Here is a 16,858-nt window from a genome sequence, read left to right on the forward strand (position 1 = left end):
CGGTGAGTTCCACAAGTTTAGTACTTGCTTCGTAGAGTTTTCACTTTTATCTTTGTACATTTATGTAAGTGGAATTTACAACAGGTGGTGATAGATGGCACATTTTTCTGTGTAGACTTGTAGAATTGTTTAAAATCAGGCAGAGTTGAATTACATTGTCAGTGGAAAACTAGTCAAAGACTGAGAAAAAAAGAATTGGTAATATCACTAAATACGTCCTTCAATAAAACCCAACTTCAAGGAATAATAGTTAAGTAAATTATAGTTATTGAAATATGATGCAACCATTGAAGGGTTTATAAAAGTTTTTAAGGACAATTTTAAAAACTATATTGTATAAATTTACTTACATAAATGAAGAAATGCATAGAGATACAGAAATAAAGTACACTAACATTTTAACTTGTCTCCCTGTGAGTGATAAAATTTGGAGTTTGTGGAGAGTGTTCATTATTTTCTAGATTTCCTATTGTGAACATACATTTTTTGATAAATGAAGGAAAAAAATAGAGTAAATAGGTGGAAAAAGGAACTTCAATCAGATAATATAGTATCTAATAACAGTATTCTAATATAGTATCATGGCATAAGTGAATGGAGTTAATTGAAATGTGTTAGTAGAGCAACTTGGTAGTTTGCCACGGGGACTTGAAATATTTTCTCTGAAACACAATTCTGTTTATAGAATATCATGATTAGAATATAATTTTTAATTAAATTGACATGTATATTTACCATAGTTAAAGCAAAATTTTAAAACAATTATTAATAATTCTGCAAAAACTACATTAGCACCCAAATATTCTACCAGCAGAGGTAAAATGTACTGTGTATAAAGTTAATCATCTCTTAATGTCTTAAACAGAGAAATGCAAGGAATTTCTTTAAATTGAAAAGTTGTTTCTCAAGGAAAATCAGTTTTCTAGGTTGTGTGTGTCTGTATATATATAAGGTGAAAAATACCACGTGCAAATTCAGTCAAAAAATATTTTTAAAGCTTTGATTTGGCTTTTTGCCTCAACTTGGTATTAACTGCAATATAAAAGAAGGAAGAAAACCTATTAAAACCAACAAGGTTTTGTATTCATTAAAATATTTAGAGAGTTCAATAAATGTGCTGAATTGTATTTTTTAAAAAGTCCTTTCTCAGTCCTGGGTTATCTTACAAACTCATAAGTAGAAAAAATTAATTGAATTAATTAATTCCTTAGTCCGAATTGGACAAGAAGCAGGCTGTTAGTATAGTTCTGTTTCTAATTAAGAAACCTTTTGACAGCAGCATCTCTACATTGGAGTTGCCACTGGTGCCCTATAACCTATGGGATAAAATTCAAATACTTTAGCTTGGAACACAGGGCCCTTGACAGCCCTGCATAGACAGCCGCATTTCCCACCACTTCCACTCTGTATTCAAGCCACATTGAACTTCTTACTGTTCTCTCATGTGAGAATGCCTCTTCTACTTCCACAGTATTTTTGTGTGCATTTCTCACATATGAGTATTTTATGGTGGTGTAATTATCTATGTATCCTTTCCTTTCCTCCCTGCCCCACTAAATGAGTTTAAACAGGACTGGAAATTTTTCAGCTAAATCATAGCCTGAAGAAAAACTATAAAGGAAAATAAAATAAAATTCACACACACACAAAAAAAACTATAAAGGAGGTGAGAAAGCAGGGGCAAGGTATATGACTGCTTTTTCCTTTTTGATTAACATATTGCTGTAGCTGCTGTAATGATAAACGCACCAAGCATAGTAGATGCGGCAAACCTACAAATGAAAGACATTTTAATTTTTGAAATAGGAAATATTGAATGAAATTGTTTCATAAAGTTCTCATGGTTTGAGCTTTCTTGTGTTCTTAATAATTAAGCTGTTTGTGATGCTAAGAAAGCTATCTGGAATCAAATCCAGCTTTGATTCTCAAAAATTTTAATTGTTATTTCTTTGGTTGTATTACAATGAACTACATCCTTCTGAAGATGTGAAAATCCCTATGACCCACTTCCAACTGTTGTGCTCATGATACTTGTATTCAGCACCATAATGGAAATAAAGGAAGGGCTGAGAGAGCCCTGTGTGCGGGCCACATTACATCCTTTATTCTGTTTAATTCTCACAAGATACGTGAGAGAGATGCAGGGATGTTATTGCTCTTTTACAGATGAGGAAACTACTCTTTGGAGAGCCTTAAATACTGCAATACTGTTAAGTTTCTTGGGATCCCATGGCTAGTAAAGAGCAGATGTGCAGTTTGAACTCTGATCACTTTGGCTCTAACTTAACTGGGTTCTTTCCACTATCCTATTACGTACCATCCGTCTGCTTCATTAATTCATCTCAAATCTTTGTGCTTTTTTTTTTCTTCCAGTTTCATGGTATCAAGAACCCTTTCAGCCAGGACATTGAAGATAGTTCTTTTGTCTACTGAAATAAAAGAGGTTTAACAAGTTTTTCCAAGTACTTTTTACTTACATATTTTTTTATTTTAACATTTAAAAATAAACGTAAATATGGTAAATTATGAACCTTATAGCCCTTGATAAAATGTTTAGATGCAAAAGTGTATCATATAATGCAATAGGAAATCAGTTTCTGGCATCTAAAATACCAAAATAATTTCCATGCAGTTATTTTAGCGACTCTGTACTAGGATATTTTTCAGTACCTACCTAGCCTTCAGAAACATTAACAATATTGTGAAATTTATTTTTTTCGAAAAGTTGCTATCACAGCTATATAAGATTTTATTTGGGATTATTCTAATGGAATAAGGAGAGTAAATGTAACGTTTAATATGATTAAGGGTAAGCAATAGTAGTAAAATCTTCAAAACAAGATTTTTGTCTCATATTTTTTGATGCATTGTTTATAATAGAGTAGTGCCATTTGACTTAAAGTAGGATTTCTTTTTTTACTTACACTGATCATTAAACCAATAATTTTATAATTCCTAACACTTTATGTAATTTACCATTCTGTGTTTAATGTGACAAATTCCTTTAACTTCAATATTTTCTTTTTTTTTTTTTTTTTTTTGCTGTACGCGGGCCTCTCCCTGTTGTGGCCCCTCCCGTTGCAGAGCACGGGCTCTGGACGCGCAGACCCAGCGGCCATGGCTCACGGGCCCAGCTGCTCCGCGGCATGTGGGATCTTCCCGGACCGGGGCACGAACCCGTGTCCCCTGCTTCGGCAGGCTGACTCTCAACCACTGCGCCACCAGGGAAGCCCAATATTTTCTCATTTTTACTTGCAAAATATATTTTAATAGGGAACTAGGTTTACATATTTTCAGTGTTTATCCTTGAGTAGAGATTTTTTTAAAATATTTATGTTTGAAGCAGTTTTAGATCATTATATTGAAATTAAAGCCCTTTTAACACCTTTTTCCATAAGGGCCCTTTCCACAAGATTATTTCTTTTGTATTTGTATTTTACAATTTAAAGGGTTCTTTTAGTGATTTTATAGCAGATAATAGGGAATTATGTCTTTAGCTTATGCCATTAGTTTAGTTGTATTTCAGTAATTTAAATAATGCAGCACAAATACAAGTTTTTTAATGCTGTGATCATAGATTTTTTTTTTCCTTTTCAACATTCCACGAAAGTAAAAAGTGTCTGAGGCTTCCCTGGTGGTGCAGCGGTTTAGAATCTGCCTGCTAATGCAGGGGACACGGGTTCGAGCCCTGGTCTGGGAGGATCCCACATGCCACAGAGCAACTAGGCCCGTGAGCCACAACTACTGAGCCTGCACGTCTGGAGCCTGTACTCCGCAACAAGAGAGGCCGCAATAGTGAGAGGCCCGCACACCACAATGAAGAGTGGCCTCTGCTTGCTGCAACTAGAGAAAGCCCTCGCACAGAAATGAAGACCCAACACAGCAAAAATTAATTAATTAATTTAAAAAAACAAAAAGAAAAAAGTTAGAAGTGTCAGTAATAATCATCATTAAACAACAGGGCTGTAGTGTGTAACCATGGTCTTCAGCAACCTCTCTGCCCCAACACAGATTAATTAATTAATTTAAAAAAACAAAAAGAAAAAAGTTAGAAGTGTCAGTAATAATCATCATTAAACAACAGGGCTGTAGTGTGTAACCATGGTCTTCAGCAACCTCTCTGCCCGCCAGCAACCATTCCTGGTTTCTGTAAGATCCAAGTCAGAAAGATCCCTCACAACTGGATAGACTCTCAAGTGCTAGTGGGCCCTAAAATGTGATAAGAGATTTACATTGGCTAAATCTATACAGCTAGGTAGCAAAGCTTCAGTGTTTTCGCAGCCTTTTTGTGTTAGCAAACTTTTTATGTTACCTAGTGCAGGCATCCAAAGAGAGTGTGATTCAGCTGCATTTATTATAGAGTAGCTAATTTTTCAATTTAGAAAAACACTAAGATCCCCCAGGATAAGCCTCATTAATCACATTAACCAAATAGGATGGAGTCCAGAGTACTTTAGAGTTCTTCTCTAACAAACAAATCTTAAAAGGGGAAAGTCAAGCAAAGAACTGCAACTGAACAAAACTGGAATTAGAAAAAATACTACAGAATTAAAGCAATATCAAAATAACATATTTTTTTGTCCAGATAGTTGTTTTGTTTGGAAATATTCTGTAAAAATCAGAACTCCTGAACAGGTATTAAAGCAGTAATAGCAACTGTTATTCAAAGAATGACTTTGCCTCAGCCATTTGTTTTATGTTTGGTTATGGAAAGATATTATGGGTTTAGTATTAACAATGTTTATGTTAGGTAAACCGAAAGTTAAATATTCTAATTAAGGATGCTTGCTTTAAACAACTTGCAGATTCTGTTGATATTGTCTTTGTGATATTTTTATTTCCTGAGTTTTATTTTCTTGAAAGATAATGAAAAAAAACCCTTGTAAATATTTAGTTACATTTTAAAATTTGCACTTTGAAATGGAGCATGGGAAAATGGAGTGTTTTGTCCCCTCAAGTATGTGTCTTGGTTCTAAAAATTAAAAAAAAGAACAAATTAAAATTTGAGTGAACGTTATTTTTAAAAATACCTGCTTGTCTGTAAATATTATTGTTTTGGAACTTGAAGAATTATCTGAATAAGCTGAATTCCTTCTAGTCCTTCTAGTTTCAGGGTTTTTTTTCTCCTTTTGTGTTTCTTGACTAATGAGCAAATATACGGATAATCTTTTGTTTATACGTATACTCATTATAAGAAAAAGAGTCCACAAAGAACTGAATTTGATTAAATAAACTGCTGGGACACTCCATCCACTCCAGCTGCTTCCACCTTCATCTCCTTCCTTCCTTTCCCCTGACTCTGACAAGCTTCATTCCTCCCCGGAGTTTCCTAGGACAAGCCAAAGTCCTTGCCCTCATGCCATTCTCATTCCAGTCAAGAGAGACAAGTAATAAATATGTAAGTACAGTAGTTTATTTCACATCGTGAGAAGTGACATACGCAAAACAAAACAAAGTAATAGAGAATTACTGGATGATCCGTAAGCTGAGATGTTCAGGGGAGCCTCTTTGATGAGGTAATCAAACTAACTTTCATATTCATATATTTTATTTACATCAGTCTGCCATCTGTTAATATGCATAATGTAAAAGTGCCTCTAAAACTTGGGTTCTGAATCTAGCCAAATGTAAGGCTGTACTTCCATTTCCCCAATGAGAAGATTCCTCAAAACAAGTTTTTTGGTAAGCTGAAATATATAAACTTTTAGAGATATAAATGAAATGTTTAAATTTCAATTGTATGTTATATAAAAATACTTTAAATTCTTTTTTTTTTTTTAACAAATAGAACACTTTCATTCGGTGTCCTCTCATGCATCTTTGACATCATCAGAGCTTTTTGGAGCCCTATGACAGAGTTTTCCAAAGCATATCATCCTCACTTCTAAATTTTTTGAGATGTATGCTTTTTAAACCTGTGAACATATCTAAAATTACTTTTGGTTGAAGTCATTTCGAGCTAATTTCCTCCCCAAAGACCTTCCTTAAAGTAATGGGCTTAAGTCTTCAAAATAGAGTAAGGCTCCATATTCTTTTCAATGGGAGTAATTTTAGGAGAAAAATTAACTTACATTCAGGTATATGTGGTATTTTAAAGCTATTAAAATTTTTTACAGGCATAGTTTGATTTCAATTCATACAATGTTGATATTGCTTGAGTACCATGATAAACTCCCAGTTATCTGTGCAGTTTGAAAAAAAGGATTGTGGAGGAAGAAAATTAAGTTATTCTTAGAAGACAAGCATTCTTTAAACTAGATCTGATGGATACAATTCTAGGAGCAGTGACTGCAAATTCTTTTTTTTTTTTTTTTTTTTTTTTGGCTGCGTTGGGTCTTCCTTGCTGCGCACAGGCTTTCTCTAGTTGCAGCCAGTGAGGGCCACTCTTTGTTGCAGCGCGGGCTTCTCATTGCGGTTGCTTCTCTTGTTCCGGAGCACAGGCTCTAGGCTCACAGGCTGAGTAGTTGTGGCTTGCGGGCTTAGTTGCTCCACAGCATGTGAGATCCTCCCGGACCAGGGCTCAAACCCATGTTCCCTGCATTGGCAGGCGGATTCTTAACCACTGCGCCACCAGGGAAGCCCCAAGTAACTGCAAATTCTTAGTTAGCAGTGCTAATGAAGAGAAACTGAGAAGTTAAGTGGTCATTGATTAGTAATGCCATGTGGGAATAAGATTTAAAAGAACTCATTAGATAGAGATTAAGAGAGGAACGTTTTGTGAGGATATAAATTTTACTCATTTCTTGGGGTGAAAGATCTGTCTGTTTTTACTGTTACCATCTTGTTTCTGAATCTTTTAACCGTTAAAAGAATCCCTCTGGTATTTGTAAGAAGTCTCCTTTGAAATATCCTGTGGAACCCTTAAATCTCAAAATACACTGCATTCTAATTTGTTGTCACAGGAAACTCCATTTATCTTAGGATTTGTAATTCCTTTCATTTTTAAAGTCTGTTTTCCTCTGTTAGGTAAGAATAATTTAGAGCTATGACAGATTTTTTTTTTTTTTTTTGGTCACACCATGCAACTAATGGGTTTTTAGTTCCCCCACTAGGGTTCAAACCCAGGCCCTTGGCAGTGAGAGCGCAGAGTCCTAACCACTGGACCACCAGGGGATTCCTTCATTTCTTATTTTTAAATGTGAGAATCTATGTTTTGAGAAATCTGGTCTAGTTAATTGAGCATGGTTAATTAAAGATTGTATTCACTCAGCAATTACTGAACATATGATTTGATTTGTGCTAAAGGTATGCTATTCTGCTTGTGTGTGTATCAACTAATCTTCATATCAACCCCATAAAGGAAAATGTTAATTCCTTATTTTATGAATGCATTCATTCAGAAGGCCCTTCAAGATATTTTGCACCTCAAGTCATGAACATCAGTTAATATTTCCAGTATTGTTGGTTTGAAAAGAATATAAGATCTGTCTTAATCTCTCTCCTTTGACATGTTATTTGCTTTTTAAATTCCAGCCATCAACTTGTGAACCTGATACATAATCCCTTCTTTTAAATTTTGAATATAGAATGTGCAAAGAGCAATACAGTAATTTGAGATTTTTCACATTTGGTTAAGAAACAATTTCTCTATGTGCATACAAATAATTATAGTCCCTTGGCTAAGATTATTTTAGTTATATTGAGAAGTGAATGTATTTTTCGTATTGGGAGTTAACGCTAAATCAAATAACTGATGACTCCTAATCCACTGATTCTCAACCAGGGTGTTTTACAACTGCATCTGAATATTAATGAAAAGGACAATTTTCTCAAAATTGACTGTGCTCCCACTTTCTTCAAATGCTATCCTGAAGCTTATCCTCCAGTAACCTTTGGTGAAAGGCAGGCTCTCTACCTTCCATTTCTCCTTCCTTATTTTCAAAACTATCTCGAGACCATTCATTTCTGTGACAGTTTCTAGAGATACACCCACCCTCTTAACCTTTCTTACAAGTCAGCCATAAAAAAATGTTTCAAATATGCCATCTATTGAAAAATGCACGCATAGTACCTGCTGAGTCAGCTAGGTTACTTTTGTGGTCTTCCACCAATTTTTCAGGGTAAAATATTAGGTCAGACTAAAAACTAATTTTCTTACCCTGCTTTCTGGGTTCTTGACCCAGGAAACTGCAATAATGAAAAAATTTTTCCTATAACCATCTACTGGTATCCATCAAATGACAAAGTAAAAATAATCTGTTAATGAATGATATTTCATCATGAGTGTTTCTTTTGGATACAAGTCAGAGTCAAAAAAATCCAAAGAAAGATTTGAGGGTGAGAATGACAATAGTTTGTTTACTTTCATAAAGTCAAAAGTGAAAATCCATTCCATTCAATGTAGATACAGTACCAAGTTATGAACAACCAGTTTTTATGGAGCACATTCTTTTGTTGCTGGTCTTAGCTGTATGATTGGACGTTTGGAATTGAAAAATCACTGAGACATTTCTCTCTTGGAAGGTCTGTGTAGAGTGAGAGAGGCATGCAAGAAACCAACCGTGAAAATAAAGTGAGGTGTGATAGATGCTAGTGCTTGGTGTACAGGTCTTAAGAGGATTACCATATAATTAATCATATAATGAATCCGACTGGATTTAGGAACGCTTTTTATGAGTAAGACAACCCTAAGGTGAATCTTGAAAATCTGTTTGAGTTATACATGCTGGAAAGGTGAGAATAAGGTCTTTAGGTGGAGGAAACACATATGAGAATATAACATAAAGCGTTCTACTGATATGGCATTTGTGGGTGTAGGTATCATGGGGAAGTGAGAGGGACATACAGCACACCCCCCTCCCATGGGATGATTTAAGTTGATAAAGAGACACAATAGGGGGCTTCCCTGGTGGCGCAGTGGTTGAGAGTCCGCCTGCCAATGCAGGGGACACGGGTTCGATCCCTGGTCCGGGGGGATCCCACATGCCGCGGAGCAACTAAGACCGAGCGCCGCAACTGCTGAGCCTGTGCTCTGGAGGCCGCGTGCCCCAACTGCTGAAGTCCACGCGCCTAGAGCACGTGCTCCGCAGCAAGAGAAGCCACCACAATGAGAGGCACATGCACCACATCGAGGAGTGGCCCCCCGCTCGCCGCAACCGGAGAAGGCCTGCGTGCAGCAACAAGGACCCAATGCAGCCAAAAAAAAAATAAATTTAAAAAAAGAAAGAGAGAGAGAGACATGATAGACTTCACATTCTTGAGCATCTGTCAGTGTAGGGCAGTGACTTGGCATCATCCCTTGGCCCAACCCTGGGTTTGCCACAGGAGTGAAAGGAAGTACAGGCTCATCCCACAGAACATATCCCTGGTTAAGGTATTCCTGGCAGGGCTCCCTTTTTATTTTTAATTGTAGTGAAAAGAAATTGACCTTTTTTTTTTTTACATCTTTATTGGAGTATAGTTTCTTTATAATGTGTTAGTTTCTGCTGTACAACAAAGTGAATCAGCTGTATGTATACATATATCCACATATCCCCTCCCTCTTGAGCCTCAAAATTTACCATCTTAACCATTTTTAACAGTGCAGTCAGTAGTGTTAAGTAGATTCACATTGTTGTGCCACCAGTCTCCGGAACTTGTATTTTACATTTTGCAAAACAAAATGTAAACCCATTAAACAACAATGCCTCCTTCCCCCTCTCCCCCGGTCCCTGGGAACCACCATTCTACTTTGTGTCTCTATGATTTGGACTACTCTAGACTCCTCATAAATGAAGTTGTACAGTATTCATCTTTTTGTGACTCAGTTATTTCATAATGGCCTCAAGGCCCATCCATGTTGTAGCGTGTGTCAGAATTTCCTTCCCTTTTAAGGCTGAAAAATATTCCATTGTATGCAGAGACCACATTTTTATTCATTCATTCCCGATGGACATTTGAGTTGCTTCCACCTTTTGGCTATTGTGAATAATGCTGTTGTGAATACTGGTGCACAAATATCTTTTCAAGACCCTGATTTGATATATTCCTTGAAATATTTTCAGCCAGTTTAATATTGGAAAAAATATTTATGTCCCCCAAGCTTTTTTTTGTTTGTTTGTTTTGTTGGTGTTGTTTTGCAGTACGCGGGCCTCTCACTGCTGTGGCCCCTCCCGTTGCGGAGCACAGGCTCTGGACGCGCAGGCTCAGCGGCCATGGCTCACGGGACCAGCCGCTCCGCGGCACGTGGGATCCTCCCAGACGAGGGCACGAACCTGTGTCCCCTGCATCGGCAGGTGGACTCTCAACCACTGCGCCACCAGGGAAGCCCTATGTCCCCCAAGCTTGATGTAACATTTTAACAATGTGATGTATAGGAAAAGTCCCGGTCGAAATACATAGAATATTACATTACAATCACAGACTTTTTTTTTTTTTTTTTTGGCCACACAGCATGCGGGATCTTAGTTCTCTGACCAGGGATTGAACCTTGCGCCCCCTGCAGTGGAAGTGCAGAGTCTTAACCACTGGAGCGCCAGGGAAATCCTCACATTTTTAAAAGTGCTCCGAGTGTCAAAAACAGGATAGGTGTCTTGATATCACAGTTAATACTCAATGTGAACCTTTCTCAACTATTGTATGTTTGTCCGAAAGGCTTTTTCACCATATTTAAGGTTTCATGTGTAGCCCTTGGTTTGCATGGTGTGTTATGAGTCCCATACCAGATGAGAACACGTTAAAGAAAATTGTGGAGAAAGAAGCAAAGCAAGTAAGACAGTGATTATGATAGACAAGGAGATGCTACTATAATCAAAGCTAATGTTTTTTAAAACCACATTGTTTGGTGAACAGAACACTATATTTTAAGCATTTTAGATTCAAACATGATAGCTTGTTATTTACACAAATACTAAATACAGTAATAATCACCATTTAGTGAAAGTTAGAAACAATGAAATGTACAAAACTATAAGAATATATTTATATGAATATTAAGTACATAATACTATATATTTTACATGGATAATTTAAGTATATATACCAAAAACATTAGAGGATACGTTTCAAGGAAGAGAAATGAAACTGTGTATCAGGGATGAGAGGGGAAAACGAGTTTTTGCACAGACATGTTCACAATGTGCCATAAAATAAAAGGATTAATTATACTCGTGCATCTGAGGCTCAAAAGAAAGTGGAGAGTTAATTTCCATAGCAAACTATGAAAGAATATGAATTATATCCATGCATTTAAAAAATTGTCATGTAACTATGGCAACTTAAAATTTATCTTTTAAAGTGTTAAGATGACAATAAGTTAAATATAGTTGTAACCAAGACGGTACATGTCATAAGTTCAGCTGTCAAAAGATGTGTTGAAAACTGTTTAATAGTTTTTTTAATTACAAAAGACATTTTAAAACTTAGTGTGTTGCACTGTTCTACAGTGAGTGCTTGTAATTCAGTTAAATTCTGACACTACATGGAGTTAGCACAGAGCCCACAAGAGAAGTGCAAAGGCCTACACAAGACTGTCCCCACTTGAGGCTCCAGCCACAAGCCTCAGGTGTACCCTAACTAGGCTATAAATTTGGGGTTCCCACAACGCTTTCAGGTTCAGTAATTTGCTTAAACAACTCACAGGATTCACTGAGACATTATACTTAGAATTACAGTTTTACTATAAAAGATACAGGTCAGGAGCAACCAAACTGAGAAATATTCTTTAGGAGTGGAGGAATATGCAGAGGTTCTACGCCCTGTCCTGTGGGATCCAGGCATCTCACCCCACCACCACATCAATGTGTTCACCAACTTGGAAGCTCCACAGAGCTGGGGTGACCAGAGTTTTTACTGGAGTTTCGTTAGAAGCATGTATAATTAAATCCTTGATGACATGGTTGAGTTCCATCTCCAGCTCTATCCCCTCCCCTGACGTCAGGCTGGCCCAAAGTTGGCTGACCAGTCACAGGGTTGGTCTTTCTGGTGACCAGCCCCGATCCTGAGTCACCTACCTCATCAGTATAACAAAGATACTCCTCTCACTCTGAAATTCCAAGGGTTTTGGAAGCTCTGTGCCAGAAACCAGGGTCAAAGACCAGATATATTCTTTATTATTACCACTGTTGCTTATAAAAGATGTAAGTGGAATTTAAATCTTATACTCTAATATTGGACAAAGATTTACCAATTGCCCTGTAGAAAAGAAGACTGGTGATAATACCGATAAGCAGAGACTTCCCTGGTGGCACGGTGGTTAAGAATCTGCCTGCCAGTGCAGGGGACACAGGTTCATCCCCTGGTCCGGGAAGATCCCACATGCCGCGAAGCAACTAAGCCCGTGTGCCACAGCTACTGAGCCTGTGCTCTAGAGCCCGCGAGCCACAACTACTGAAATGGCAATTATTGTTTAAATGGCTACCAACTTGCTGTTTGGGATGATGAGGAAGTCCTGGAAGTAGTAGCGGTGAGGGTTGCTCAACATTGTGAATGTTCCTAATGCTATTGAATCATATGCTTAAAAATGGTTAAAATGTAAATATTTTACCACAACATAAAAGTTGCCCAAATAAATTGTATTGCAAGGGAATTTTAGTATAAAATTTACAGTAAATTCTATATGTCATTTATGTATGTCTATAAAATACATAATAAGATATCCATGTAATCTTGGGCAGAGGAGACTTTTTAAACAGCCTTAAGCAAAGTTATTGACAGGATTGGTGGCAGAGTATTACAGAACTTGGAGACCATCGGCTCTGACTACCTGGCTTCATTTCCCAGCTCCAAATGAATGAACTTGGGCCAGTCACTTATTTTCTCTACCTAAGTATCCTCAGTTAATTAATTGAAACTCTAATAATAGCACCTACTTCATAGGGTTGTAGTGAAGGGAATAATCGAGGCAATAATCTAAGTACTTAGAATTCTGCCTGACAGTAAATACTCTTGTTAGGAAAAAAAAATTTTTAACTTCTGTATGGAAAGACTCTTACAGACAAATATAAAATCTATGTAACACACTGTAAAATATTTGGAACATATCAAGCAGCCTGTAAATAATAAGGGTGTGAAAAAGCTAGTAAAATGGTGAACACAATTCACATACACAGTATAAATGTCAAAAAAAATTGAAAAATTTCTCAATCTGACTAATTGTTAAAAAAAAATCATATGAGGGACTTCCCTGGTGGTCCAGTGGTAAAGAATCCGCCTTCCAATGCAGGGGATGCAGGTTTGCTCCCTTGTCAGGGAACTAAGATCCCACATGCTGTGGAGCAACTAAGCCCGTGTGCCACAACTGCTGAGCCTGCGCTCTAGAGCCCGCGAGCCACAACTACTGAGCCCGTAAGCCTGGAGCCTGTGCTCCACAACAAGAGAAGCCATCGCAATGAGAAGCCCGCACACAGCAACAAAGAGTAGGCCCTGCTCGCCACAACTAGAGAAACCCCGCACGCAGCAACGAAGACCCAAAGCAGCCAAAAATAAATAAACAAAGACAGGTCTTTCAGGGCTTCCCTGGTGGTGCAGTGGTTAAGGATCTGCCTGCCAATGCAGGGAACGTGGGTTCGAGCCCTGGTCCGGGAAGATCCCATGTGCCGCGGAACAACTAAGCCTGCGCCACAACTACCGAAGCCTGCGTGCCCTAGGTTGGGCCCACATGCTGCAACTACTGAGCCCGGGTGCTGCAACTACTGAAGCCTGCTCACCTAGAGCTTGTGCTCCAAAACAAGAGAAGCCACCGCGGTGAGAAGCCCGTGCACCACAACGAAGAGTAGCCCCCACTCACTGCAACTAGAGAAAGCCCACGTGCAGCAATGAAGACCCAACGCAGCCCAAAATTAATTAATTAAAAAAAAAAAAACAGGTCTTTCAGTTCCAGTTTTATAAATGTCTAAGGGAACTTCTGCTCCAAAAGAACCAGACCCAGGACAGGACACATTTTTCTGAGGCTTCAATGGTCTTGCAAAAGTAGGATAGGTCTCCATAGATTTCCAAAAAAATAAACTAGTGTGAATTTAGTCCAGAATGAGAAAAGCTGGGGCTAGAGTGGAAAGAATCTGGTGAAGGTTTGAGAAGAACTGGGTGCTAAGGACAAAATAGCTGGAAACTGAGGCCACGAGGCCAAGAGCCAAGGCCTGAGGTGAACCAGCAGGGAGCCTGACTGAACAGGATGGCAGCCAGATGAGTGAGCGGGCTGAGGCTGGATTCGTAAAGACATGCTGCTGTAGGGACTCTGCACCTTGAAACAGCAGTGAGGTGGGGGAACTGACACTCTCATTCTGAGCCACAACTCTTGCTGGAGTGGCACTGGGTTAAGGCTACCAGAGATATAGAAGCAAGCTTTCTAGAGGAAAGCCTCCCAAGGAAGGCAAATGGTACTTCCACCAGATCTGTTCAAGCCACTATGAGTAAGGTCAGCAGAAGCAAGGGAAACATCTTTAGTCACTTAAGAACTGGCAGTGTTGGCATTGTCAGACACACGATATAGAATAGCTAAGTATTGGGTGAACGAAAGGGGTGAAGTGGGTCAAAAGGTACAAACTTCCAGTTATAAAATAATTAAATCCTGGGGATGTAATATATAGCATAGTGCCTATAGTTACTTACACTATACTGCATATTTGAAAGTTGCTAAGAGTAGTTCTTAAAAGTTCTCGTTACAAGCAAAAAATTTTGTAGATTCATGTGGTGATAGATGTTAACTAGACTTGTAATCAAGCAGGACACTATGGGGCCTTCCTGGGACAGACCCCTCCCCCTTGTCCTCTGCTTTACCTCCTCTCTGAAGTACCTAGATAGCAGTATCTGACGCACATTTCCCAAGTTGTTTTACAGGTGCTAAAACCCCACCACATGGAAGAAGTTAACTACCTGATGACCATGAGAACATAGCCCCAAACCTACTGGAGTCTGAGTATTGATTGATAATGTTAACCCTTGTGACACCACCCTGTTACCTCACCATCAACCAATCAGAGTACTGTGCACGAGCTGATCACATACCCTGCAACTCCCCTCCCTCACCTGGCCTTTAAAAAATGCCTCCCTGGCAAATTCCCTGGTGGTCCAGTGGTTAGGACTCTGTGCTTCCACTGCAAGGGGCATGGGTTCGATCCCTGGTCAGGAACTAAGGTCCCGTATGGCAAAAAAAAAAAAAAAAAAGCCTCCCTGAAACCGATCAGAGAGTTTACATGTTCTGAGCACTAGCTGCCTGGACTCCTTGCTTGGCCCTGCAGTAAACACTGCACACACCTTCCTTCACCACAACCTGGTGTCGGTAGGTTGGCTTTATAGCGTGTGGGTGAGAGGACCCAAATTTGGTTGGGTAATAGACTTGTAGTGATCATTCCACAATATATACAAGTATCAAATCATGTTGTACACCTGAAACAATATAATGTTCTATGCTAATTATACCTTAATTTAAAAAAATAGCCAGGTATAAAATGTGTAAAGATAAAGAACTCCACTGTGCTAGGGAATTTGAACCAAGCCTCCTGAGGGCAACCACAAAAAAGGACAAAATATTGAACATCACATCTGCACTGATTCCTTTATCTTCAGATAATTCCATCTCGGAATTCCCTGGTGGTCCAGTGGTTAGGACTCCTTGCTCTCACTGCTGGGGCCCAGGTTCAATCTCTGGTCCGGAACTAAAATCCCGCAAGCCGCTCAGTGCAGCCAAAAGAAAAATATATATATATTTTTTTGATACTTTTGAAAAGGTTTTTTTAGAACCATGTTTCTTGAGTAGTAGGGTGAGAACACCTACTATGATCTTTTTATTAACAGTGATTTGTAGTTTGTTTGTTTGTTTGTTTGTTTTGCGGTACGCGGGCCCCTCACTGCTGTGGACTCTCCCGTTGCTGGAGCACAGGCTTCGGACGCGCAGGCTCAGCGGCCATGGCCCACGGGCCCACCCGCTCCGCGGCATGTGGGATCTTCCTGGACCGGGGCACGAACCCGTGTCCCCTGCATCGGCAGGCAGACTCTCAACCACTGCGCCACCAGGGAAGCCCGATTTGTAGTTTTTAAATTCAAAGAAAGCATTTCCAAATTGACCCTGTCTTATTAAATCTCATCATTATTGATTGAGTTTCTGATGCAGAGTTCCATATAGCAATTTCTTTTCTTTTCTTTTTTTTTTTTTAGATAAATAGGCTTTTTAAAAAATTATTTATTTATTTATTTATGGCTGCATTGGGTCTTCGTTGCTGTGTGTGGGCTTTCTCTAGGTGTGGCGAGCAGGGCCTATTCTTCGTTGTGGTGCATGGGCTTCTCATTGCGGTAGCTTCCCTTGTTGGGGAGCAAGGGCTCTAGGCGCGTGGGCTTCAGTAGTTGTGGCACATGGGCTCAGTAGCTGTGGCTCGCGAGCTCTAGAGCTCAGGCTCAGTAGTTGTGGCATAAGGGCTTAGTTGCTCCGCAGCATGTGAGAACTTCCTGGACCAGGGCTTGAACCCGTGTCCCCTGCATTGGCAGGCGGATTCTTAACCACTGCGCCACCAGGGAAGTCCCTCAATGTTTACATATTTTAAAATAACCCAGAAAATTGTGTAGGAACAAAATCTAAAATGTAATTTTAAGGCAAAGGGTTGTTTGTTGGAATTAATGATTTAAGAATTCTGTGACCAGAAGGGAAGAGGTAAACAAAAGAAAAATACAAACACTTCTGGTTGTCTCTTTGAAAACAAAGAAATTTAGATCTGGTCTGCAAACCTAAGATTAAATGCAGCGTTGCATGACAAGCGATTAGCAAGGATTGGAGAATAATGGTTATGTTCCACAGCAGAAAACACACCACATATACATACACAACAGAAGCAAAGAGTGAAGAAAGAAAGATTTTAAGAATTATAGTTTTTATCTTTAATTAAGATGGCTTCATAACCAAAATACTGAAAACTGATATTATAATCACCAAGAAACCTCCAGCTTTCCC

Source organism: Lipotes vexillifer, unplaced genomic scaffold (genome assembly GCF_000442215.2).
Source record: "Lipotes vexillifer unplaced genomic scaffold, Lipotes_vexillifer_v1.1 scaffold1318, whole genome shotgun sequence".
NCBI classification, from domain to species: domain Eukaryota; kingdom Metazoa; phylum Chordata; class Mammalia; order Artiodactyla; family Lipotidae; genus Lipotes; species Lipotes vexillifer.